Source organism: Dipodomys spectabilis, unplaced genomic scaffold, assembly GCF_019054845.1.
Source record: "Dipodomys spectabilis isolate Male_0828 unplaced genomic scaffold, ASM1905484v1 ptg000266l, whole genome shotgun sequence".
Lineage (NCBI taxonomy): Eukaryota > Metazoa > Chordata > Mammalia > Rodentia > Heteromyidae > Dipodomys > Dipodomys spectabilis.
In genome coordinates this window covers 1281738-1307738 of record NW_024870943.1, presented here as the reverse complement: position 1 = coordinate 1307738, position 26001 = coordinate 1281738, and the positions used below count along the sequence as shown (strand labels likewise).

General features: G+C 45.4%; 1 pseudogene; it reads left to right on the top strand.

The window, feature by feature from the left end:
* Positions 1–23731, top strand: part of LOC122125532 — an 85644-nt pseudogene extending 61913 nt beyond the window's left edge.
* Positions 23732–26001: the final 2270 nt, after the last annotated feature.

The following is a 26001-nucleotide window of genomic DNA, read 5'->3' as shown; positions in this document are numbered from 1 at the left end:
CAGTTCAAATAGGAGTGCATGGAAGGCAAGAAGTGAGTAGAGGTGGAAAGACCCCAGGCAATGGTGCCTCCCACCAGGCTGGCTTCAGGGGGCTTCTGCAGAGAGGGGGGACTCTACTAATAATCTGGGTCTTGGGATGTGTCAATCTCCCTGCCCCTGACTGTGGGATGACCTTGAACCTGGGAGCAGTTTTAGTGCTCAGCTTGTCAGTCTTTCCGTCCTCATCTGGGTTCCAGTGGGGTTACTGTCTCTCCTCACAGCCACGTCCTGCCCCACACTGACCCAACCCCACCCCGTGTCTCCACTGGACATCAAGTGTTTAAGAAGAAAGCTTGGGGCCAGAGCTTGGTGGGTGAGGAGGGTGGCTAGTGCCCATGCACTGACTTCAGAGGTGGGTGAGGGAGTGACTTAATGAATCTTCCAGAAAACAGAGAGACAAGGGGCAAGGCACAGGCTGGAGGGAAATGGAAGGGATCCCACGAAGGGAAAGAAGGTGATTAATCCATCTGGGTAGGCAGCAAGGATTAAGAAAAGATGGAAGAGACTAGAAATCGAATTCTCTGAACTCTTAAAAATGTCAGAACGATCGGTAAATGCTTAGCATGGACAGCAGACTGCCTAGGAAGGCGTCACTAGCGCAAGCCGCACCAGGGTCTCCGTGGAGGGGCTGTGCTGGCTGAAGAAGCCATGGGGGCCACTCTGGTCAGGTGGGAGGCTGGTGTATAGAAGGCAAGGAGGGCGGGGCCTCGTGTCAGGGAGACAGCAAGTGACAGCTGCCCTCTTTCCTGCCCCAATCATGGTTTATTCAACATTTAGCCTTTTTTGTTTGTTTCTTTTGTCCTATTACTGGGTCTTGAACACCCAGAGCCTGGGGTGCTGTCTTTAGCTTTTTCACTCAAGGCTGGTATTCTACCACTTGAACCGTAGCTCCACCTCTGGCTTTTTGCTGGAGATAAGAGTCTCATGGCCTTTTCTGCCCAGGCTGGCTTTGAACAGCAAATCCTTAGATCTGAGAAGCAAGGATTACAGTGTCCAGCACTGTTTCACCACTTTATCCAAGGGCTCCGGCCTGAAGAGGAAGACCTTCCACGAACAAAGCGCTTTACGGTTCACAAAGCAATCGACTCCTCTCTCCAGGCAGGCAGGAGAGGCCGCAGTGAGGGTGGGGAATGACCGGAGCCGGAGGGGGAGGGACGGGCCTACAGTGATCTGCTTCCAGAGCCTGAGTGAATTTCAGGCGATTGCACAAAACTGCTAGTGGGCACCGATTTGTCAGATTCCCCTCCCTCGGATCACATAAGACACGGGCGAAAGCATACTTGAACTCCTGCCCTGAGGCTGGGCCCTGGAAGCTGACATTGGCCCAGGCTAATAACCCCATGGAGTGATCTCAATCTATGCTGCCAACTTGCTCTGTGGCCCTCAAGGGAAGAGTGCAACATGAAGGATGGGTGGGCTTCTGGTGCCCATTTCTCAGCATGGACTGCAAATGTGTTTAATAATAATAATAACTATTATTGCTAATAACAATAACTATTATTATTATTATTTATTAATGCTGGGCATCAGTTGCTCACACCTATAGTCCTAGCTACTCAGGAGGCTGTGATCTGAGGATCCTGGTTCAAAGCCTGTCTGGGCAGAAAAGTTCCTGTGAGATTCTTATCTCCAATTAACTACTCATAAACCAGACATGGTGTTCTGACTCATAGTGGAAGAGTACTAGTCTTGAGCAAAAGAGCTCAGGGACAGCACCTAGGCCTTGAGTTCAAGCCCCACAAACGACAAAGAAAAAAGATGATTATTATTACTATTACTTGGCAGTACTGGGGTTTGATTGTAGGGTCTCACACTTCTTAGGCATGTGCCCTACCACTTGAGCCATGGTGCTTCCCCCACTGCTGGGACCACAGACAGGTGGTGCTAAACTTAGTCTGGGCTTGACATGGAGTTTCATGAGCTCACACCCTCAGGCTGGCCTCCAGCCTCTGTCTCCCTATCTCCACCAAATAGCTAGGATCATGGTCGAGCCTCAATACATGACCCAAAAGTCAATGGTAATTCTTAAGCCACTTCAAAACCAATTTCACAGGTGAAGATATGGAAGTCCACTGCAGTCCATTGTGATAGCTGCATTGAAAGCAGACAGCCCGAGTCCAGGACTGTCTATCTATACACTGTGTTATATATACCACGGGGAAGAATGAGGCAGATCTGGCACTGAGACTGATCTTGATCTCAGCGAATTAGAGATGTGGCCTTGAATAAGTGACTTGATCTCCCTGAGCCTCAGTTTCCTCATCTGTAAAACAAATGGGAGGACTGTTGTGAGAGTCAAAGAGAGGCAACTGAAACAGGGCATTTAGAACAGTGCCTGGACTATAGGTAGTATTCTAGGCCCCCTGGCTCTTATTACTCATGAGATTGGCGAGAAGGTAAAGTCGCTTAGAGGTAAGTGACGCTTCAAAGGAAGAAGCCCATCGGTCCTGTCTTCTCTTTTTCCTTCACCCAAAAGGGAGGCTTTGATCAGGTTTTAAAGGCCTGGGAGGTGAATTCCATTCCTATGATCCTCAGAGTCATCCTGGGAAGTGCTGGGGGGCACATATCCAAGATGGCGGGTCTCATAGGGATGATGTCTCATGGAATACTTCCAGGCCAATGGGTTGCAATGAATTCCAAAGTCTCCCTGGCAGGGAAAGACATAACCTGCCACCTTGGTTGCCTGCCAGCATGGTCCCTAAGCTCTGCCTCTCTCTCCTGCCTCCTGTTATCAGAAGATTCCTTTTCTTCCCTTTCTGTAGGGAGATACTTGAGAAGGAGGGAAGAGGAGGGAATGAAAGGCTGGTTTGACTCTTCTGCCCCACAAACACAGCCTAGTGAATGACAGCTAGAGGAGAACAAAGGCCTGCACTTCTGGCCTGGACTTTGAGGGCTTCGCTCTGCCTGCACACTTGCATCCAGCCCCATGTGCACTTCTGGAGGTCCACAAGGCCCCTGCCTCACTGTGGGGCACGGAGAGGAGGAAGAGGGCCAAGGGCACAGCACTTATGGTGGTTCTTCTTATCTGGGTGATGCCAATGCCCACAGTGGCATCCTCTCCAATCTGAAAGAATAGCTTCTCTCCTTTTCCCCCAAGAAAGCTAGTTACAGGATATTCGTTGCCCCTACACACATTGCTACAGCCCTCCCCGAGCTTCAGACCATACAACGTTGGCCTTTCCTTCGTTACTCCTGGGATTAACCTGAATCTTGGTGGCAGACAGATCTTTTGCAGTTGGGGTCACGGCCCTCTCTGTCAGAGAGTCCTATTTGCCACCAGGGATCCATGCAAACTGCCACCCTCCCAGGCAACAGGATCACTCATTTTGCAAATGAGAAACTTGAGGCTCAGAGAGGCTAAACCACTAACTCAAGGTGACCAGTGAACTCCTAGATTTTAAAACATAATTTAAAATATTTGTTTTAAGCCAGGCACTGGTGGCTCCTGCCTGTATTCCTAGCTACTAAGGAGGCTGAGGTCTGAGGATCATGGTTCCAAGCCAGCCTGGGCAGAAAAGTTGGAGACTCTTATCTCCAATTAATCACTCATAAACCAGAAGTGGCGCTGTGACTCAAAGTGGTGGAGCATTAGCCTCGAGCAAAAAGCTCAGGGACAGTGCCCACCTAGGCTCTGAGTTCAAGGCCCATGGCGGACCAAAAACAAAATAAAATTGTTTTAAGCATTGGGGTTTGAACTCAGAAGCTCATGTTGCAAGTATTAGACCACCGGAGCACCGCCCCCCCCTTTTTGCTTTAGTTTACTTTTCAGATAGGGTCTTGTGTTTTTGCCACGTTGGCTTCAAATCCCAATCCTCTTACTTTCTGCCTCCTGAGTAGCTGGGGTTCACAGGCATGCACTACCACACCCAGCCTGGGATTCCTATTTTAACTCATATGACTGCCAGAACTATTCTGTGGAACTCAGGTCTCAGGGCTTCAAGTCCACATTAAGCGTCTTCCCCACGCATGCACGCGGAGAACAGGTAGGATGGGGCTTTGTAAGCTGTGGCTCACGGTTGAGGCAGGCACCATCTGCCTTTCCTCCTGCACAGGGGGAGGATGTGGAGGCTCAGAGAGGTTAAGAGCCTTGGCCAAGGTCACAACTCTCAGAAGTGGAAGAGACAGAAAGCTCTTAGCCCAGCTTCTCCTCCTCCACATCCAGTGTGGGGTGTCTGTACCTCACTGCCTGGGAGCAGCTGCTGGAGCAACCTCCCAATGACCTGGAAAAGAGGCAGGGACCTAATTTCCCTGAGCTGCCTAATGGAGCTTGTGCATTCTCTCTCTCTCTCTCTCTCTCTCTCTCTCTCTCTCTCTCTCTCTCTCTCTCTCTCTCTCTCGGTCTGCTGAAGTGTGTTTGTGCGCTAAAACATCTTTTGTCAGCACCAACTTTTTCTGCAACGGAAGCAACGACAATACTTGGGGATCACATTCCTCCTTGTGCTTCTTAAGTCTTAGAGCATCAAACAGCCTCTACTCTAGAGGGGGCAAAAATCATAATGAATGACTCAAAATAATTCTGCCAAAGAAAAATGAAGCCTTGTTTTGAATCGCAGAGGGACTGGTACCCCCCCACCCCCACCCCTCCCTGAATTTCCTGGAGGTGGTCGGAACCAGCAAGGCCCCTCTACAGCCAACGGTTCACAGGCAAGAAATACCAGAGCCCAGTGACTTGATCTAAAAGTTCATCTGAACAAGCACACATCCCTGTAAGTGATGTCTCCATCCTTCTTTTCTCCTACAAGGAGGCTATTCCCTAGTCAACCTATCCCTGTCTTGCCAAGACAGGTAGATAGAAGATCCCAGAAGATTCCAGAAGCCCATCTCATGGGTGACGTTGACTCATGCCATGGAAAGGGCATCCTCAGAACCCAAATGGAGATGGATCAACATGGCTTAAGCGAATCCAGTTTATTAGAACTCCATATCTAGGTACCCAGAAGAGATGGTAGGTCTTGAGTGGACATTTAACCCACCCTGGGTGTAAGTAGAGCTAAAGCTACCAGAGCAGCACACTGGCATGTGCTGGCCCTTTCTGTCATAAGCATGTTCTTTGGATGCCAGTGATTTGGCTGTGCAAGGCCCTGGCAGACAGAGCTGTGAACTGTGTGTCCCGTTTGTGCTTTGAGAATGTCTCTCCTCAGTCCAGCGGCCAATAGGCATCGAGCTGATGAGAGGGAGGGCAGATGTCCCTTTTCAGTGTAGTTTGGAAACACGGTGTAGCCTGCCTGCCCTGCTGTTGCACCGACTTGAACACGGCCAGCTTGGAAGCTGCTACAAGGAACTCATCACTCAGCTTTTATTTACCAACTATATTTTTGACGCTCCGAAATCATGATGCTAGGGGTCAGAGAGAAGAGAGAATTGTGGATGGGTTGGTGTGTGGGCTAGAGAGAGGGAGACATAGCCCACAGTGGCCTAATGTCCTGGGGAATCGTCACCACCACAAACGCCAAGATAGGTTTGCAAAGCACAGTAAAGGGTGAATGATCCCCTGTCCTGGCTGTGCTTTAGGTCATGTGATTTGGGGTAGTCGATCATGTGAGTCTAAGTCAATGCGAGGGCAAGCCAGCAGGCCAACAGAGTGGGGAGGGAATGGCTGCTTCTGCCTGGGCCCTCCCTTCTGATCTGGGGGAGCAGCCTGCTGTCCCCAGCGCCCCCTTCCTCCCCTTTCTCCACGTACATTCACATTTGACTCACTTTCCCCTCTATCCAAAGGCTTGACCCAATTCTCAAGCCTTCTCCCCCACAGTTCTGACCCAATTTTCTTATCATTTCGACAAAAGTGAGACCCACTTTGCCTCCCATCCTTCCCCCCTGTACATGTCACATCGTCTCCGAACAGCTCCCACACTACAGGCCTGGCCTCAATTCCACTCCCAGGCTGGCCATCACCCCCTGCTCCTCCTTGTTTCCCCACCGTGCCCCTCCCTTCCGGAGCTGGATGGCTTCCTCCTCCCTGAGTCCAGGCCCTCCCCTCTCCAGCCCCTCGGGGCTCCCACATGGCATTCCCCACAATTTGACGCAATCCCCCTACATTTCCAACCCTGCTGGAATTTGATTTCACCACAAAGCCTCTTCCTAAGATCGAGACCCTGAGGGTCACTGCTGGAACAGAACAGAACATGAGGGTCTCAAGTGTGGATCCAGCCAACCCTCTCCATTACAATATGTGAGCCCGATGCCTGTGACTCATGCCTGTCATCCTAGCTATTCAGGAGGCTGAGGTCTGAGGATCGCAGTTCAAAGCCACCCCAAGCAGGAAAGTCCGTGAGTCTCTTATCTCCAATGAACCACCAGAAAACAGGAAGTGGAGCTGTGGCTAAAAGCGGTAGAGCGCTTGCCTTGAGCAAAAAGGGTTCAGGGACAGTGTCCAGGCCTTGAGTTCAAGCCCCATGACTGACAAAAATAAAAATAAAAAACAAAAAAAAATATACAGCCTGGCCCGGCCCCATGCAAACAATTACTACTGTGCCTGCCAACACAGCTGTCCTGCCTTGATCTGAGAGTCCCTTCTTAGTTATTCTTGAGGAAAACATATATAGTTTTTGGCAAACTGTCAGTATTTTTATATTTGATTAATTAATTAATGGTTTGGCCGGTCCTGGGGCTTGAACTCAGGGCCTGGCTGCTGCTATCCTGAGCCTCTTTGTGCTAAAGGCTAGCGCTCTACCACTTGAGCCATGGGGCTCATGGTCTGTGTCCTGTACAGACACAAACAGAGTATGCGACACACCCAGAGGATCAGCGTCTCCACCAGAGGCTCTCTCCAGTCCAGAGCCACCATAATCATCCTCCTCCTGATGAGCACCTTTGTCTCTTTTTATACCGTGTCCTGCATCTGTCAGAATTGCTTGTCTGTGATTTACAACACCACCCCTGTGCTGCACCATATGGCGGCGTTTGCTTTGGGCTGTTTCCCAGCCCTCAGCCCTTTCCTGCTCATGAGTGGAAACTCCACTGCCTCCAGCCTCCTCTTCACCTGCACAAAGAAGAAGAAAATGGTCCTCCCCTGAGGATCACCAAGCTTGCTTCTCTGCTGAACTTTGCTTGGCCATTCAACAATCTCCAAACCTAGATAAAAATCATCTGCTGAGAGATAGAGGTGTGCACACACGTCCACACCTGTGCATTTGTGTGCTATATATCTGTGTGTGTGTTCATCTGTCTCTATTGTGCTGGCCCACAAAATTATATGAATGTGGAAATGTGAGATTTTGAAATAATGCTTATTAGATCATGTCAACTTCCTCCAGAGAATCTGCCCCATGAAGTGGTAGTCGTGTCAAATTCAAGATAAACTCATTAAATTCACTTAACATGTTTTCCTAATTCCAGTTAGAGTCTTTTGATTGTTTTTCTTTCTTTCTTTAAAAGTTCCCTATGCAATGAAGAAATCATTCTTAAATCCTTTTCTGTTCTGGAGAAGAAAATAGTTGAAAAGAAAATAGAACCTGGCAATTGTTTCTTTTTTTTTTTCTTTCCTTTTCTTTTCTTTTTTTTTGTGAACATACTGTACAGAGGTGTTACAATTACATGGACAGGATAATGTGTACATTTCTTATCAAGCATTGCAGCTCCCTCCTTTGTTTACCCTTCCCATCCCTTCCCAGCCTCCCCTAACCCCCCACCCAATCCTTCCCCCTCGCGCGCCCCACCCCTGCAATAACGTTGTAAAGCTCCTTTTCGACATGACAACTTGTACTTCTCATTGTTGCAACAGGTCCACCTGTATCCTTAAACGACTTGTTTTTCCCCATCTCCTCCACAAGTTATACTGACATCAAATATAGTGAAAGCAGGGGTTATGCTGTGGGGGAGGGACTTACAAAGCAACAAAGAGATAATCTTATAAATGCGTTAGAAACATTGCCTGAAAGTAAAAAAAAAAAAAAAAAACAACAAAAAAACATTTCAATACATATCTACGGGTTCATTTTCCTAACATAACATTATCTGACCTTTTCCGCTTGACTCATACATATACTAGATATTGCAAATAAGGGAAACCATGGGACCTATCTTTCTTTGGGCCTGGCTTACTTCACTTAATATAATATTTTCCAAGTCTTTCCATTTCCTAACAAATGGGACAATGTCATTCTTTCTGATGGAGGCATAGAATTCCATTGTGTATATATACCACATTTTCTTGATATATTCATCTACTGAGGAGCATCTGGGTTGGTTCCATATCTTAGCTATGGTAAATAATGCTGCAATAAACATAGTTGTGCTGGTAGCTTTAGTGTGGTCTGGTTTGTAAACATTTGGGTAAATGCCCAAAAGTGGGATTGCTGGGTCATAGGGGAGCTCTATGTGAAGTCTTTTGAGGAACCTCCATACTGCGTTCCAAAGTGGTTGAACAAGTTTACATTCCCACCAACAATGAAGTAAGGTTCCCTTCTGTCCACATCCCCTCCAGTATCTGTTATTGTTAGAGTTCTTGATTTTTGCCAATCTAACTGGAGTGAGGTGGTATCTCAATGTTGTTTTGATTTGCATTTCTTTTATGGCTAGGGATGTTGAACATTTCTTCATGTGTCTATTGGCCATCCTTCTTTCTTCTTCAGAGAAGTTTCTCTTTAAGTCTTTAGCCCACTTATTTATGGGCAGTTGTTTCTTTGAGGATTTGTTGTTGGGGGATTTAATTTTTTGAGTTCCAAGTATATTTTAGACATGAGACCCTTGTCTGTTGTATGGCTAGTGAAGATCTTCTCCCAATCCGTGGGCTTTCTATTGATCTTGCTAACTATGTCCTTTGCCATGCAGAAGCTCTGCAACTTCATGCAATCCCATTTGTCCAACCTTTCTTTGATTTGTTGTGTTTCCAGGTCTCTATTAAGAAAATTTCGCGACTGAGCCAAGGAGACCGAGGGTTTCTTCTATTCCATCCTGTAATATTTTCAGAGTATCTGCTTTGACTCTGAGGTCTTTGATCCATTTGGAGTTGATTCTGGTGCAGGGTGATTTATAAGGATCTAGCTTTAGTTTTCTACAAGTAGTTAACCAATTTTGCCAGCACCATTTACTGAAGAGGTTGTCTTTCTTCCATTCTATTGTTTTAGCTCCCTTATTGAAGATTAGATGGCTATAGGTCTGTAGGTTCATTTCTGGGTTTTCAATTCTAATCCATTGGTCCTGAGGTCTGTTCTTATGCCAATACCAAGCTGTTTTGATTACTATGGCTTTACAGTAGAGTTTGAAATTGGTATTGATATTCCTCCAGCAGTGTTCTTTCCATTGAGGAGCATTTTTGCTATTCAGGGTCTTTTATTGTTCCATATGAATTTTTGGATTGCCTCTTCTATTTCCTTGAAGAATGAGGTTGGAATTTTGATAGGTATCGAGTTGAATTTGTAGGTAGCCTTGGGAAGTATTGCCATTTTCACGATGTTAATCTTTCCAATCCAGGAGCATGGAAGGTTTTGCCATTTTTTAAGTTCTGTGTTGATTTCCTTTTTCAAGATTTTAAAGTTTTCATCATAGAGGTCCTTCACTTCTTTAGTTAAGTTAATTCCTAGATATTTTTTTTGTGGGGCTATTACAAATTGAGTTGCTTTCCTAATTTCAGCCACACTTTTCTCATTGTTGGCATACAGAAAAGGCATTGATTTTGGGGGGTTAATTTTATACCCTGCTACTTTGTCAAACTTTTGAATCAGCTTGAGTAATTTGGGAGTGGAGTCTATGGGATTCTTCAAATACAAGATCATATAATCTGAAAAGAGGTATTGTTTTATTTCTTCTTTCCCTATTTGGATCCGCTTTATGTCTGCATCTTGTCTTATTGCTGTAGCTAGGGATTCTAATACTAGATTGAAGAGAAGTGGAGAGAGTAGGCATTCCTTGTCTTGGTCCTGAGTTAAGAGGAAATGGCTTTAGTTTTTCACCATTAAGTATAATGCTGGCTGTAGGTTTGTCATATACAGCCTTTATTGTAATGAGGAATGTTCCATGGATTCCTAATTTTTCCAAAACCTTCATCATAAAGGGGTGTTGCATCTTGTTGAATGCTTTTTCTGCATCTATTGAGATCACCATGTGGTTCTTATTCTTGCTCCTGGTGATGTGATGAATAATATTAATTGATTTGCGTATATTGAACCAGCTTTGCATCCCTGAAATGAATCCTGTTTGATGGTGGTGTATGATTTTTTGGATGAATTGTTGAAGTCGATTGGCCAAACTTTTGTTCAGAAGTTTTGCATCAATGTTCATCAAAGAAATGGGTCTATAGTTCTCTTTCTTTGATGAGTCCCTGCCTGTTTTGGGATGAGGGTTATGATGGCTTCATAGAATGTGTTCGGTAGTGAACTCTCTCTTTCAATTTCATTGAAGAGTTGGAGGAGTATTGGTGTGAGCTCTGCTTTGAGGGCCTTGTAAAATTCCTCTGTAAAACCGTCTGGTCCTGGACTTTTCTTAGCTGGGAGGTCTCTTATTGCTGTTTCTATTTCAATGCTTGATATGGGCCTGTTAAGATGGTTTAACTCATCTTGGTTTAGTTTTGGCATGTCAATATTTGCTAGGAAAAGGTCCATTACTGTCAAGTTCTCAAACTTATTAGCATAAAGTTTTGAGAAGTATTCCCTTATAATGTTCTGAATCTTGTTTGTTTCCGTGGTGGTGTTTCCATTCTCATGTCTGAGTTTATTTATTTGGGTGTGTTCTCTTCTTTTTCTGATAAGATTTGCTAAGGGTCTGTCAATTTTATTAATTTTTTCGAAGAACCAACTCTTTGTTTTGTTGATTCATTCTATAGATTTTTTGGATTCTAATTCATTTAATTCTGATTTAATTTTGATTATTTCTTTCCATCTACTGGATTGGGGTTTATCTTGCTGCTCTTTTTCAAGGAGGTTTAGATGTCTCATTAAATTGTTGTTTTCAGATCTCTCCAATTTGTAGATGTAGGAACTCAGAGCTATAAACTTGCCTCTGAGTACTGCCTTTGCTGTGTCCCAGAGGAGCTGGTAATTTGTGTGCTCATTTTTGTTAAATAGCATGAAAATTTGAATTTCCTTTCTAATCTCTTCCATGACCCACTCACGATTCAGCAGTGTGTTATTCAGCCTCCATGTGATACCGGACTTTCTTTGGTGGCTCTTGGTGTTGAGTTCTAATTTTATTCCCTTGTGGTCAGAGAGAATGCAAGGTATAACTTCAATGTTTCTGAATTTAGACAAGTTTGCTTTGTGGCCTAAAATGTGGTCTATTTTAGAAAATGTTCTATGTGCTGCTGAGAAAAACGTGTATTCTGATGCTGCTGGGTGTAATGTTCGGTAGATGTCTGTTAAATCTAGTTGATCTATGCAGCTGTTTAATTCTGCGGTTTCTCTATTGAGTTTTTGCCGAGTTGATCTATCTAGTGGGGAGAGTGTTGTGTTAAAATCCCCAACAATTAATGTCTTTGGATCTATATGGGATTTGAGGGAAAGTAGTGTTTCTTGGATAAATTTGGGTGCTCCATTGTTTGGCGAATAGATATTTAGAATTGTAATATCCTCCTGAAGGAGAGATCCCTTAATTAGTATTTAGCGACCTTCTTTATTTCTTTTCACAAATTTTAATTTGAAGTCTATTTTATCTGATATTAGGATTGCAACTCCTGCCTGTTTATAGGGGCCATTTGCTTGGTAGATTTTGTTCCAGCCTTTAACATTGAAAATGTGTTTGTTTTTATGGGCAAGATGTGACTCCTGAAGGCAGCAGATAGAAGGGTCTTGTGTTTTAATCCAACTAGACAATCTATGTCGCTTAATTGGAGAGTTCAGTCCGTTAACGTTAAGAGATAGGACTGAGAGGTATTTGGGAGTTCCTGCCATGTTATTCACCTTTTTGGGGGCTGCTAAAACTGGGTTCTTCCTATGGTTCTTGGATTCTCAGTTTGGGCGCAGTTTCTTGGCCTTTATTGTGGTCTTGTTGGTTTTCTATGCGTAGGACATCTTTAAGAATCTTTTGTAGGGCTGGTTTGGTGGAGATGTATTGTTTCAATTTTTCTTTGCTATGGAAGGTTTTTATTTGACCTTCAGTTATGAAGGAGAGTTTAGCTGGGTACAGTATTCTTGGTTGATAGTTGTTTGTTTTTAGGGCATGGCATACATCATTCCAGGCTCTTCTTGCTTTGATTGTCTCTGCTGAGAAATCTGAGGTGATTCTAATTGGTTTCCCTTTATTGGTGATTAATCTTTTCTCCTTGACAGCTTTAAGGATCTTTTCCTTGGTCTGAGTTGATCCTGTGTGGATTATAATGTGATGGTGGGATGTCCTATTCTGGTCTGGTCTCTTTGGGGTTCTAAAAGCTTCTTGTATCTGAATAGGCCTATCTTTTTGCATGTTTGGGAAGTTCTCTGCTAGGATCATGTTAAACAAATTTCCTAGACCATTAACTTCTGTTTCTAGGTGCTCCTCTACACCCATTATCCTTAGATTAGGCCTTCTGATGGTGTCTTCCAAGTGTTGGATAGATCTATCATATTTCTTGGACTTGTCTTGGATGGTTGTATGTTCTTTCTCTATAATATCTAGGCTGTCTTCAATCCCAGAGATTTGATCTTCTGCATGGTCTAACCTGTTGTCAAGACTTTCTACTTTGTTGTTTGTCTCTTTTCCTTCTAATTGGTCAGCTTTGATGGCTTCAAATTCTTTGTTGAAGCTTTGTTTTAGATCTTGTATGAACTTCTTTACTTCCTTAATTTGGTGTTCAGTGTTTATTCTCAAATCACTTAGTTGATTGGTTATGGTTTCCTTGGACTCCCATTCCTTCTGTTGGGTTCCATTCAGCATTCCCTTTGTGGTCTCCCTGACTTCCTTCAGCTCTTTGTTAATGGATTCCATGAATGCCTTTAGTGATCTTTGTGTATTCTCTTCCAGCTCTCTCAATTCCTGTATTACTCTTTGATTAGCTTCCTCCTGTTCGTGGGATTCCTGTAGTTCTCTTTGAGTGTTCTCAGCCTGCTCATGCCATTCCTGCCTTTCTCTTTGAGTATTCTCAAGTTGCTCACGCAAATCCTGTATCAGTTTTTGAGTAGCTTCCTCACGCTTATGATATTCCTGTATAAAGTTTTGGATTGCCTCCTCTATCTCTCTATCACGCTCATACAGAGTCCTTTGTATGTTTTCAATCTTTTCATTTATCATGTTTGCCAGTAGTGTTTGTAGAGCTATTTGGGAACTCTGCTCTGGATTATTCATTATCTGTTCTGTCCCCTGATTATCAAGATTGGGAATTGAGATACCCGGATTTGCCATTTTTCTTCTGTTTTTCCGGCTTACTCTGCCCATTTGAAATGAAAATAGAACCAGTTTTGTGCTAGAACACTATCTTAAGGCAAGCATCAACCAAAGTCTGAATTTTGCACAGTCAATAGACTATAGATACAATCTAGTTCAACAGATACATCTATTCAACATCAAACAACTATATGTTAGTGGGCTACAAACTGCAAAGAAGAATTTGGAAAACCAGAAATTATTAGGGTTAGGGAGAGATGTGGGGAAAAATAGGAATAGATTGATGTGGGGAGGCACAGGGAGAGTTAACTAAGTCCTAATCTCAAGGCAGGAAATAGGTTGGGTAGGATGAAAGTAGAGAGAGAGAAAAAAAGAAGAAAGGGAAAGGGAAAAGAAAAGAGACCAGAAAAAATAGAAAAGTAAAAGTCAATAATATTATGCAGACGAACACAATCTATTTAGAGAAGAACGTGAATATATTGAGAGAAGGGGAGGGATATAAAGGAGATGTGAAAAACTTAAAAATAAGAATGCTTAAAATATTATATAGGTATAAAGAGGTAGTACTGCTATTAAGGAATTTAAGTCTCAGAGGTTTTCAACTGAGTAATAAATTTGTGGATTAAGTGTGTACACAATGGGGGATAGAGTCTACTAATTAACTACGGGTTTATCTGAGGATGTGCAGGACAAGAATTAAGTCACATAAAGAACAACGAAAGAGAGGAAAAGGTGAAAAGGATAAGAAAGGAAGAAAAAAGATCAGAAGTTCAGTAGAACTAAACAAAAAACAAAAAAATAATTAAAAAAGAAAAAAGAGAAAGAAAACAAAAAAAGAAATAAATGTACACTCACGTATCCCTAAAATAAAAATTATAAGAGGAAAAAAAAGTTTGTGGAGAACAAATTGTTTTTCAAAAATGGCAAAAATTAAAGATTAAAGAAAGTTTTAGAAAAGAAAAAAAATTTTATATAAGGTACACGAAGAAGAAGAAGAAGAAGAAGAAGAAGAAGAAGAAGAAGAAGAAGAAGAAGAAGAAGAAGAAGAAGAAGAAGAAGAAGAGGAAGAAGAAGAAGAGGAAGAAGAGGAAGAAAGAAGAAGAAGAAGAAGAAGAAGAAGAAGAAGAAGAAGAAGAAGAAGAAGAAGAAGAAGAAGAAGAGGAAGAAGAAGAGGAAGAAGAAGAAGAAGAAGAAGAAGAAGAAGAAGAGGAAGAAGAAGAGGAAGAAGAAGAGGAAGAAGAAGAGGAAGAAGAAGAGGAAGAGGAAGAGGAAGAGGAGGAAGAAGAGGAGGAAGAAGAGGAGGAAGAAGAAGAGGAAGAAGAAGAGGAAGAAGAAGAGGAAGAAGAAGAGGAAGAAGACGAGGAAGAAGAAGAGGAAGAACAAGAGGAAGAGGAAGAGGAAGAAGAAGAAGAAGAAGAAGAAGAAGAAGAAGAAGAAGAAGAAGAAGAAGAAGAAGAAGAAGAAGAAGAAGAAGAAGAAGAAGAAGAAGAAGAAGAAGAAGAAGAAGAAGAAGAAGAAAGAAGAAGAAGAAGAAGAAGAAGAAGAAGAAGAAGAAGAAGAAGAAGAAGAAGAAGAAGAAGAAGAAGAAGAAGAAGAAGAAGAAGAAGAAGAAGAAGAAGAAGAAGAAGAAGAAGAAGAAGAAGAAGAAGAAGGAAAAGTTCTTTTGATTTTTTTGGGAGAGGTGGGATAAATCCTGTATCTCCCTTGTGTCCATAACTAGCCTCTTGTTGGAGTCTCTGGTCTGCTTGTGGTCCTGTGGCTTGGTTCGTTTCTTAAATCAGTTTGTTTGAACAGGCAGAAAAATGCTCTGCTTTACCCAGGCTAGTTCAATGGGAGGCAGATCTGCTTTGAGTATCACAAAAGAGGGGGATGCAGTGATGAGGCTAGATTCTGGGTAGAGTTGAGGCCTTTCAACAAACAGTAGCTTTTCCCAGGGGCTAGTTTGTGAAAAATTCACAGAGCCCAGCCTAGAGCCATTCTCAGGGTTTCTCTTTACTGAATTTCAATTGATTGTAGAGGCTGCTAGAGGGAGGGGCAGCCTCTGGCTCTGATTACCCAGTGAAGAAAGCCACTCCTAGGGCTGGTACCTGAGCTGGGTTACTTTTCCCTGGGTGGAGCTGAGTCTGGCAGGTCATGCCGCCGTTAAGTTCTTGTGACCTGCTAAATGACTCGTTTTATTCCAAGGCTTGAGTTGGAACTAGCAGCTCCGCTGAGCTTTGTCGGTATCCAAGATGGAGATCTCAAGTACTGAGGGGAGGAAGGATGGCCTTCCCTCCTCTGCTCCCTGAGAAGGAGTGAGGACGTCAGGCTTCTATTCACGCCGAGTCTTGGTTCCTGGGTCGTCTCTGGTCTGCGAACTGCAGGATGAAGATGTCTACTCCTTGTCGGATCTTGCTGGTGTTGAGTAGAATCCACTCGCCTGCTGCGTCTGGCTCCTTCGTCTCAGACTCTCTGTGGCTCAGGTATGGCGCCTGCGATCGTCGCCGCCGCCACCACGGCCGCCGCCACAGTAGCTGCTGGCAAGAGCTCAGATGTGTTTCCTTGCCTGGATTTTCCCTCTCTGGCCTCTCTGTCCTGTGATGGCACACTTGGTGTGATTCTCTGGCTTAGGACTGTTCACTGGAACTCTAAAACTGCTTTCTATGCTAGAGCTTGTTTAGACTCCACCTTCTCCTCCGCCATCTTCCCTGGCAATTGTTTCTAACATATTTATAAGATGATTTCAATGTTGCTTTGTATGTCCCTTGCCCACGGTATAACCCATACTTTCACTTTATTTGATGTTGGTATAATTTGTGGAGGGGAAGGGAAAAAACAAATCTTTTAACTAGGGATACAGGTGGACCCATTGCAACAATGAGACGTACAAGGCCTTATGTCAAAAAATGAACTTTACAACTTTGGTGTGGGAAGGTATCAGGTTGGGGAAGGGCGGAAGTATGGGAACGGATGGGAGGGGAAACAAAGAGGAGGCAACAATGCTTAATAGGAATCGTACTCGATATTTTGCCATGTAATTATAATGCCTCTGTAGGGTATTCTCACAATAAAAAAAATAAAGAAAAGGAAATAGCAGCTGGTATGGTGGTTGATGCCTGTGTTCTGAGTTCATGAGGAGGTGAACTCTAAGGATCACATTTCAAAGCCAGCCTACGTAGAAAACTCTCTGAGACTCTCATCTCCAATAAACAACTAAAAAAAAGAAAACCATGGAGGTGGTGCTGTGGCTGAAGTGGTACAGAACTAACCTTGAGGAAAATCGTCCCAGGGACAGAATGGAGGCCCAGAGTTCATGACTCAGGCCGGGTACAAAGAAGGAAAGAGAGAATGAGGGACACAGACACACAGACAGACAGAGTCAGACAGAGAAAAGAGAGGGCAAGCCAGCAAAGAAGGAAGGAAGGAATAAGGAAGGACAGAAGGAAGGACAGAAGAAAGGAAGGAAGAGAGTCTTGCTGGTGTAGCTCTGACCACAAACATCAAGGCTCCTTCCTGACAGTTACTCCCTTAGTCTTGTCCGTGCTTATTTCTTCCACATAATTTATTTTCACAACTCTTTATTTTCATTGGCAATCTATGTTACATATCTCTAGACTCTCTGCTAAATCAACAAGGACATTAAGTTTACTTTTGAAAAGCACATTTTTAAATGTAAAGTTATTTTTACAACACGAAGTCTCCTTGAGAAAGTCCTTTGCTTGGATATTGTGTCATTTCCTGCAGTGCTCCTCATGTTCCTTATTATGAGGTCACTTTACCACAGCCTCTGGGGTGCAGGTCAGGGCTGCTGTGCTGAATGACAGGCAGGGCCCTCCCGTCCAAGGCTCTCTACCTCCACCTTTTTCTACTCAGGAATGAATTGCAGGGTGACAGTAAGCCAGAAGTAGCACTGATGTCCCGGGGACAGTCACCAGCCCTGAGCACATAAGCTCAGGGATAGGACCCAGACCATGAGTTCAAGTGCTGGGGCCAGCACAGAAAAGGAAAGCAAGCAGATGGCAGGCCTGCATCCAGGGGCGTCCAGGGACTATGTCTGGTGTTGAGTGGACTGTGTGCTCTGAGCCAGGTGCCTCCTCCTGATCCTGAAGTTCCCACAGCCACCCCACCACAGAAAGGCTTGAACCACAGGCCCCACTATCCCTGTACTCCCTCCCCCCACACTCTCTTTAGCCAGATTCCGTACCTGCCCAACACCCTTAATCCAGCCCAAAGTCATTCCACCCAGCACACTCGAGCTCTGGTCTCCTTGGGGAGCTGTCTGGTGTCATCATTAACCTCACACACACCTGGTCCTCTCCTGACCCCTGGTGTTCCGGTCCTCAGAGGTCCCCCCTGTTTGTGTCACCTTGGAGAACATGGATGTGGACTTATCCTCCTGACCTAGGGGCAGCGTGTTTCCTCCACCAGCTCCCTGCCTTCAGAGGGGATGAAGGCTTTCCCTGCCCCCACCCCATCCCCTCTCAGGACCTGCTCCCCAGGAGCACCCCACCTTCCACCCACCTCACACTCTGTCTTGAGCAGGATCCCAATCCAAGACAACCCACACCCCGTGCTTCCCCTCCCCCACAGCGCTCAGCAACGCTCCACATGCTTTTCCTCTTTTATTTTTTGGTTGGCCTTGGGCTTGCACTCTGGGCCTAGGCACTGTCCCTCAGCTCCTCAGCTCAAGGTTAAGCTCTGCACCCCACGCACCCCTACAGTCCGCTGGAAGCACAGACACCCATCATCATGCTGACATGCAGCCCTGCCTGGACTCGTTACTTCTGGAGAGTTCGCACTTTCAGGATGTTTCTCTCCATCTCTGTCTCCTTTCTTCCTGAGCAACCTCAGTTCTTCACCACCATCTTGTATGAATCCCTTTCCTGTCCCCTGTGTCCTTGCCACGCGGTGGCCAGACCCTTGACTCCTGCTCCGCTGCCATACACCTGCCGGCCAGAGCTCACAGCCAGCTCCTGACTAGGCTTTATTCACGTAGCACCTGGTGACTATGCTCAATATGAAGTAGGGATGAGACACGCTCACCTCTCACTCATGAGGATGACTTGAAGCTCCTGACAAAGCTTTTCAGAAAAAATGGGTTGTGACAGAAAGGTGTGACTCAGCCTGTGAAGCAGCTGGGAAGTCAGCCCCCCCCCCACACCCTGCATCCTTAGCTTGGGGGCTCCGGGCCCACACCTTGTGCACCTCCTACTGGTAGAGCAGGCCACACTGTGGTCACCATCCTCACAAAACCACCAGCCTGGCAAATCATCTTCCATTGCAATCAAAACAGCAGAATCCAGAAGGGCCAAGGACGTCCTGAGGAGGTTTTGGGGGGAAGCACTCATGCCAGGTCTGATCTGGGAATAACCATTGACTGACGCTTAGGACAGGCAACATCTGACTTCTGTTCCTGGGTCACACCCATGTCCTGGCATGATGGTGGCCACTATTGCACACTGCACACACCTTGCCTTGTCAGATCCCAGCTGTACTGTATCTTCCTTCCCATTGCTTCTACTTCATTAAAATCCGTAACTACTCATTTCTGAAAGCTGATAGTGCATTGGCGGACAAACCTTTAAAGCAGATGAATCCTTGGTATAATGATTTTTTTGGAAGGGTGGGGAATCAGTAGTGGGGTGGGGCTTGAACTCAGGGCCTGGGTGCTGTCCCTAAGCTCTTTTCCTCATGGTTAGTGCTCTACCACTTGGAGCTTAGTGCCACTGCCAGTGTTCTGGTAGGGAATTGAAGAGTCTCCTGGACTTTTCTGCCCAGGCTCGCTTTGAATTGTGATACTCAGATCTCAGCCTCAGTAGCTAGGATGACAGGTGTGAGTCACAGGTGTCCAGGGTCTTACTCTTCAAATTGTCCAGGACTTGTTGAGCCACACTTGCAATTATGGGTGAAATGCAATGTGGGCATGGTGCATGATCTTTCAATGCATGATTGATATTACTTGCATGTGTGTTATGAAATATTTTATATCTGTGTTCTTCAAGGAAATAGGTGTCTAATCTTGTCTCTAGTCTGTTCTCATTTTGGTATGAGAGAGAGTTTGGTAGCCTTCTTCCTTTCCTAGTTTCTGAACCTCTCTGAGGAGCATTGGTGGTAATTCTGAACACCTGGTGTAACCCATCAATGAATCGATATACTGCTTGATTACAGATGAAGTTAGGTGATTAAAGTCATCTTGGATCAAACCTGATGGGTCCAACATGCAAAGACTGAATCCATTCCTTGTATGTTTTGTATAGTGTTGGATTAATTTTCTTTTCTTTTCTTTTTTTTTGGGGGGGGTCCAGTCATGGGGCCTGAACTCTGGGACTGGGCGCTGTCCCTCAGCTCTTCAGCTCAAGGCTAGTGCTCTACCACTTGAGCCACAGTGCCACTTCCGGCTTTTTTCTTTTTGCTTATGTGGTGTTGAGGAATCGAACCCAGAGCCTCAGGCATGCAAGGCAAGCACTCTACCACTGAGCTACCTTCCTAGCCCCTGGACTAATTTTCTAATATATTCCCCAGTGACAATTTGAATTTAAACTGTTATGATATTCTAGTTTTCTTAGTTGATGTCTTCACTGTTCTTGGATGAAGGCTTGTCAGTCTTAGCTATCAAGGAAACTTCTTACCTTCACTGATTTTTTTTTTTGTCTGTCCTGAAGCTTGAACTCTGGGCCTTGGCACTGTCCCTCAGCTCTTCAGCTCAAGGCAGGCACACTATCACTTGAGCCATAATTGCCACTTCCAGTTTTCTGTTGAGATGAGTGTCATGGACTTTCCTGCCTTGGCTGGCTTTGAACCATGATCCTCAGATCTTAGCCTCCAGATTAGCTAGGATTACAGGCGTGAGCCACCAGGCCTCAGCTTCTTTCACTGATTTATTTTTACATTGTTCATTTAATCTCCATTTTTTTTTCATTTTTACCCTTATTTATGTGTGTGTGTGTGTGTGTGTGTGTGTGTGTGTGTTTATGTATGTGTCTGTCATAAGGCTTGAACTCAGGGCCTGGACAGTATTGCTAAGTTTCTTTAGCTCCAGGCTATTGTGCTACCACTTGAGCCACAGCTCTGCTTTGTACATTCTGGTGATAGTTTATTGAAAATGAGCCTTTGTGGGGCTGGAAACGTGGCTCAGTGGTTTGCATGTGGCCTTGCATGCCAGAGGCCCTGGGTTCGATTCCACAGAACCACATAAGCAAAAAGATAAAAACCGGAAGTGGCACTGTGGCTCAAGGGGTAGAGCACTAGCCTTGAGTGGAAGAGCTGAGGGACAGTGCCCAGGCCCCACAACAGGACCCAAAAATAAAAAAATAAAAGAAAACGAGCCTCGTGGACTTTTCTGCTGACTTTGAACCATAATCCTCAGATCTGAGCTTCTGGAGTAGCTCTGATTAGTGGTGAGCAACCATCTGTGTCTGGCTGGCTCTATCTTGATTTTTATGATTCTCTTTCTATCCTTAAGTCTTATGGCTGACTTTGGGCTCTACAGCCTACCACTTGATGAGGGAGGGTCTTAAGCCAACATTCTAACTTGGTCTGGACTTATGGCTCCATGGCATCAAGTAGTACTAGTTCATGAAACCAGGGCAGCAGTACGCATCTGTGTGCTGGCTTGCTGTCAGCAGAGGGTGAGGCTTCTTATGTCTCCCCTGCTCTTGTGGGACAAGCAACTGGGAATTCTGTTCAGGTCAGTTCACATTTGCTTGGGACAGTTTTCCATCTGGAACTTTCAGTTTTCAGTCTTGGCTGGTGAAGTGTCATCTCTATGCAGTGTTGGCTCGGGCCAGCTCTCCCTTCTTGCTGACAGGCACAGGGTAGAGCCGGGTCACTGCTTTACAGTTCGGGGAGGTGTATACAGATCTGGAAAATACTGTCAGCTTTACATTGTATATCAATTCCCCACCACCAAATAGCTCCAAATTTTTAATATACTATCTATTGTCATGTACTCCTTTCTATCTCATATATTTGTCTGTTCAATAAAGAACAAAGCCTGGCACCTGCAGGAAAATGGATGGAACTGGTATTCATCATGTGTCTTGGGAAGGAAAACAAGCCAGACAAGAAATGTAAATAAGTTTTACTGAGGAACAATTTAGACTTTAAAAGACACAAACCTAGCCACGTGCCAGTGGCTCATTCCTGTCATCCTAGCTACTCAGAAGGCTAAGATCTGAGGCTCATGGTTCAAAGCCAGCCAGGGCAGGAAAGTCCATGAGACTCTTATCTCCAATAAACCACCAGAAAACCAGAAATGAGGCTGTGGCTCAGGTGGTAGAGTGCTCGCCCTCAGCTGAAGACTTGAGGCACAGCAGCCAGGACCAGAATTCAATCCACACTTTGGTAAGACATTTTGGGGATAAATGACGTACACACCGCTGAGGTTGTTTACAGACAGTCATCTCAAGTTGGGCCTCAGTGTCTCCTGCTGGCCTACTGGGATCCAGGAGAGGTAAGCGACTGCACCACTCCCTTGCCCCCTGGAGAAGCACCCACGAGAAAGTGAAAAGTGTCTTGATAATTGTCACATGGGGGAAAAGAAAAAGTTTACTGAGAACTTGGCTTGCCACACCAGGTGAAGGGAAAAATACCGCTCCTGCAGGAGACGACCTCAACTGCCGCCCTCCTGAACCCCTATCTAAGGAGCCCTCTGAATATCTGAAGTTCCCTTGTGCATCTCATGGGTCGCCTTGCCACGCACATCCTGAGAGAAGAGGCAAGCACTTGTGTTCACTGCCACTGGAGAGGCGCAGCCTGCAGGAGAGACCCCAGGTTCTACACTCTGGGTAAGGGATCACCTTAGGAGCAGGGATTTGGGATTGAATCAGGTGGCATGATAATGAAACAGGGAAAGATAGGAATTGGCTAGGACAGTGAAAAGAACTGGGATTCTCGGTTCCCCAGCCCCAAGCCCTGTTGGTTCCTAACTTCCTCTCCCTCACAGAGTCTGTCCTGGATTATGACAAGTGAGGAGGAATCCTGATTGACCGGGGGCTGGGGAACCTGTGTTCACATCAGCGACTCTAGAATGGCATTTGAACCTAAAATTGCCGCTCTTGGTCTCTGTCATCCACCTCCTCCTTCACCTGAACCATCTCCACTGCAGACCTGGTTCATCTTCCTGGTCTTTCTTCTGTGAAATGTGGGCTCCGTATTGAGGAACGTGTGACACCTGGGACCCACTCCTGCAGCCAGCGTACTGAGGTATAGGTGCATGTCTCCCAGGGAATGTGTCACGCATGTTTCTAATTTTTTTTTTTTAGTCAGTCAGAGAGCTTGAACTTGGGGCTTGCACATTATACTTCAGCCCTTTTTATTCAAGGCTAGGCCTCTACCACTTTGAACCACAGGTGTACTTCTGGTTTGCTGGTGCTTAACTGGAGAGGAGAGTCTCATAGGCTTTCTTTCTCTGGCTGGCGTTGTATTGGGAATCCAAGGTCTCAGCCCCTGAGTAGCTAGAATTACAGGCTTGAGCCACTAGGGCCTCGCTTGTTTAGAATCTTATATCTGATTCTACAGAGGAGAAATGTAGCTGCCTTCATCTCAGAACCTGACTCACCTTCCCTTACTGCCATTTCTCCAGGTTCACCAATTTTCCTGGAAATGCCATCTTCCTCTTCCCAATGGATGAATAGAATGGATTTTTCCTAATACATGAGAGACAGTAGGACAGTATTTCGAATGGTCTGAATGCTGGATGGAGAATGTTGAGTTCCCTTGCCACTGTGCAGGACTCAGTTTCCCAAGCCAGAACCTCTGGATGAGACTCAAGGAACAGAGAAGATGGCAGATGCCCATGTGTCTATGGGGGTGATCCTCTTAGCCCAGACTGTGGTTGGGTTTGTGGATAATTTGTCTCTTATCTCCCATTATCTATTCCTTTCCTGCATTGGGAACAAGATGAGAGCCACAGACTTGATTCTTAGGCACTTAATTGTGGCCAGCTTCCTATGTCTTCTGTGTAGGGGTATTCCCCAAACGATGGTGGCTTGGGGCTGGAGAAATTTCTTCAGTGATGTGGAGTGCAAAATGATCTATCTTTTCTGAGTGGGCAGGGGGGTGTCGAATGGTAGCACTTGCTCCCTGAGCATCTTCCTTGCTGTCAGCATCAGTCAGGGGGACTCCAAGTGGGCAGGGCTGAAGGGTAGCGCCCACAAACATATTGTCTCCACTGTCTACTTTAGCTGGGGGAGTCTTCCTCCTGGTGAGTATTGTTTTTCTCATGTTCATGACCGGACCCAAAGCACAGGACAACATGAGGAGCTTAAAGGCCTATGGATACTGTTCCTCCGTGCGTCACATACCAACTGCTGATGTGCTGTACTTGGCCATGCTCTCGGTTCGTGATGCTCTGTTTCTGGCGCTCATGCTCTGGGCCAGCAGCTCCACGCTCTTGGGCCTGTACAGACACAAGCAGACAATGCAACACATCCAGAGACCAGTGTCTCCACCAGAGCCTTTCTTGAGTCCAGAGCTACCATAAGCATCCTCCTCCTGGTGAGCTCCTTTGTCTTCTTTTACTCCGCATCCTGCATCTTTTGGATTTGCTTGTTTGTGATTTACAATCCTAGCCCTGTGTTTTACCATATGGGGGTGTTTGTTATGGGCTGTTTCCCAACCCTCAGCCCTTTCCTGCTCATGAGTGGACACTCCACTTCCTGCAGCCTCCTCTTCACCTGCACAAAGAAGAAGAAAGTGGTCCTCCCCTGAGGCCAACCAAGCTTACATCTCTGCTGAACTTTGCTTGGACATTCAACAATTTCCACAACTAGATAAAAGTATCTGCTGAGAGATAGAGGTGTGCATACACGACCACACCTGCACATTTGTGTGCTATATATCTGTGTGTGTGTGTGTTCATCTGTCTCTATTGTGCTGGCCTACAAAACTATATGAAAGTGAAAATGTTAGATTTTGAAATAATGCTTCTAACATCATGTCAACTTCCTCCAGATAATCTGCTCCATTAAGGGGTGGTAGTGTCAAGTTCAAGATAAACTGGTTAAACTCACCTAAAATGTTTTCCTAATTCTATTTTGAGTCTTTGATTTTTTTTGTTCTTCTGTCTTTAATAGTTCACTATGCAATGAAGCAAATCATTCTTAAAGCCCTTTCTGTTCTGGGGAAGAAAGTAGTTGGAAAGAAAATAGTAGCTGGGTATTGATTGTTGATAGCTGTGTTCTGATTTCCTGAAGAGGCGGGATCTAAGGATCACAGTTCAAAGCCAGTCTAGGCAGAAAACTCTCTGAACCTCTCATCTCCAAAAAACCACTAAAAAAAAAACACATGGAAATGGTGCTGTTGCTGAAGTTGTAGAGCGCTAACCTTGAGCAAAATCGACCCAGGGATAGAATGGAGGCTCAGAGTTCAAGCCCCAGGACTGGCACAAAGAAGGAAAGAGAATGAGGGACACACACAGACACACAAATAGACAGAGACAGACAGAGGAGAGATAGGGAAAGCCAGCACAGCAGGAAGGAAAGAAGGAAGGAAGGAAGGAAGGAAGGAAGGAAGGAAGGAAGGAAGGAAGGAAGGAAGGAAGGAAGGAAGGAAGGAAAGAAGGAAGGAAGGAAGGAAGGAAAGGACGGAGGGAAGTGAGGAGTCCTGCTGGTGTAGCACTGACCACAAACATCAAGGCTCTTTACTGACAGTTACTCCCTTAGTCTGGTGCTTATTTCTTCCACATAATTTATTTTCACAACTCTTGATTTTCCTTGGTGGTCTATGTTACATATCTCTAGACTCTCTGCTAATTCAACAAGGACATTAAGTGTATTTTGAAAAGTACATGTTTTAATGTAAAGTTGTTTTTACAACACGATGGCTCCTTGAGAAAGCCCCTTGCTTGGCTATTGTGACATTTCCTGCAGTGCTCCTCATGTTGCTTGTTTTGAGGTCACTTTACCACAGCCTCTGGCGTGCTGGTGAATGCTGCTGTGCTGAATGACAGGCAGGGCCCTCTGGTCCAGGGCTCTCCACCTCCACCCTTTTCTTCTTGGGAATGAATTGCAGGGTGTCAGCAAGCCAGAAGTAGCACTGATGCCCCAGGTACAGTCACCAGCCCTGAGCACAAAAGCTTAGAGATAGGACCCAGGCCCTGATTTCAAGTCCTGGGACTGGCACAGAAAAGGAAAGCAAGCAAATGACAGACCTGCCTCCAGGAGCCATCCAGGGAGTAGGCCAGGTGTTGAGTGGACTGTGGGTTCTGAGCCACACCCTGCGCTTCCCCTCCCCCACAGCACTCGGGAATGCTCCACGCGCTTTTCATCTTTTTTTTTTTTTTGGTCTGCCGAGGGGCTTCAACTCTGGGCCTAGGCGCTGTCCCTCAGCTCTTCAGCTCAAGGTTAGGCTCTGCACCCTTAGACCCCTGCAGTCTGCTGGAAGCACACCCTCCCATTGTCATGCTGACATGCAGCCTTGCCTGGACTCGTTACTTCTGGAGAGTTCACACATTCAGGACATCTCTCTCCATCTGTGTCTCCTCCTTTCTTCCTGAGCACCCTCAGTTCTATGCCACCGTCTTGTTTCCTGTCCCCTGTGTCCTTGCCATGTGGTGGCCAGACTCCCGACTCCTGCTAACCCGCTGCACACCTGCTGGTCAGAGCTCACAGCCAGCTCCTGACTTGACTTCATTCACAGCAGCACCTAGTTACTATGCTCAATATGAAGGAGAGATGAGATACCCTTGGCAGGATGAACTCAGAGTCAGGAGAGATCAGAGGGGGTGGATCCTTGGGCTCCATGATTGCTGCC